This window comes from Octodon degus, unplaced genomic scaffold (genome assembly GCF_000260255.1).
Source record: "Octodon degus isolate 3935 unplaced genomic scaffold, OctDeg1.0 scaffold00283, whole genome shotgun sequence".
In the NCBI taxonomy this organism is placed as follows: domain Eukaryota; kingdom Metazoa; phylum Chordata; class Mammalia; order Rodentia; family Octodontidae; genus Octodon; species Octodon degus.
This window is the reverse complement of record NW_004524859.1, coordinates 22,942-24,869: the sequence shown is the minus strand read 5'-3', so window position 1 is coordinate 24,869 and position 1,928 is coordinate 22,942.

Sequence of the window (1,928 nt, the reverse complement as noted above, 5' to 3'; positions counted from 1 at the left end):
AAAAAAAAAAAGCCTTCAGGTGGGCTTAGTGCCTCTGTCCTTTTATCTACCTGGAGTTGGCAACACCTCACAGTGTTGTTGTAGAAATAAACAAAACAAAAGGATTAAAACCACAAGAGCTCAATAATGGTTAGAGATAATCATCCCATCAAAACTTATCTCAGTATTGCAGGAAAAAGGAAGAGCTAATATCAAGGGGCTCCTTTTGGGGGGGCTGAGCCTCTGCACGTGTGGCAAGCGCCCTGCCCCTTGATAAAATCACGTCTTTCACCCAATGATGTCCTAACTGTAGGCTTCAGAAACGCCGCTAATAACCTTGATGTCCGTGTCTATCATGTGTCACTGCGCGATTGCCCGCACAGTTGGATTAGAAGTGCCCGCAGCCACTCCTATGTTCCCCCACCGGGCACCGGCCCTCGCACCGCGCTGCGGGGCGCGCACGGGCGCTGAGGACGCTCGTGGCCGGGGCGTCCAGCCAGCTCCGGAGGTGACACGAGGACCTCACTTGTTTCATTTCCATTACGATTTTATGAACTTAGAAATCAGTTTATACCCTTACCGTACTGTTGCCTATGTATTTGTCTAAGATGAGTAAGATTTAGTGGAAATATTTTGAATTTATAAATTTCACAGACCGCATTCTCAAACAAAAAGGAACTGGTAAATTCAGTCAGAACAAGTCAAAGTCCTGATCCATCAGCTGGACTAAGTTATTTTACTTGTCACCTCGTAGTGACACAGGCAGCCATACTTAAGAGCATGTTGTGTAACTCACTGCTTTCCAGAAAGAGTAAAGGGTTGTAGATCATTTTTCTCTTTCACGGTGAAATTTATAGTCAAAATTTTTTGATATAATTTGCTATGCTAGTGAAAAAGGGAAAATTTGTGAATAAATTCACTCCTTTGGATACATGGTTGGCATTTGTTTACTATTTCTTTTTCTTTTTTAAAAATTAATTTTATTGAGAAACAACTAGCAATGAGACAGTTTCAAAACCAATTAATACTCAGCCCCCCCCAAAAAAACCCCAATTAATAGGACAGTTTCAATAATTAGTACCTTGCATATTGTTGTTTTCATAGTGGCTATTCATAGTACAAGATGCTGACATGATATCCTGTCCAAACACTGTTAGTACAAATCTTTCTTCTCATTGAATTAAGAGAAAGTAGCTGTACATCTATCCTAACTATTCTGTGTATACAGATACAAAATGGTTCTTTGGAAATGAAAGCCCAGGTGCTATAACATTGGCGATTTCACTAGATGACGATAGCAATTGCAGACACATGTGCAGTGCGGACCTCAGAAGATCAGGTGTGAATGTGTGCAGGGAACAAGTTAGTTCAAGCCAAGATTGTTGTTGAACTGAAAAATGTGCATTAAGGAGGGTGAACGGGCGACACACCCGTCTCTCTGTGCCTGGGCTGAGACTCCCCCGGGCCTCTGTTGCTGGCCTGGTGTCTCCAGACCCCGGGTCACCAGGATGACACTGGAGAGCTGCTTGAAGGTCTCCCGGGCCTGGAGGGACTGTGCGAGGATACCGTGTCACGTCGGGAAGACGTCATTTGTCCCTTACTGCTCAGAGGTCAGGAATCAAAGGTATGCGTGGACATGGAATCGAGTTACTAATTGTGATTATTTGGAGAACAAAATCCTGAAGAACAAAAATTAAACTAAGGGAGTTCTGGGGATGGAGAAATGAGAGACACAGACAAGGATGTTTGGATCTTAGGATCCCTGCAACTCAGTCCCCTGACACCGTGAAATTGATTCAACTCTCTATTTCTGACTTTAAAAATGGGTCCAGCTCCACAGACATTGTCTCACTTGGCTGTAGATATTCTTTTTATTTATTCTCATTTTAAAAGTTAAATAACCAAGAGGTAACAGAGCTTAAGCCCACATTCTTAGGAATGTGCCACCT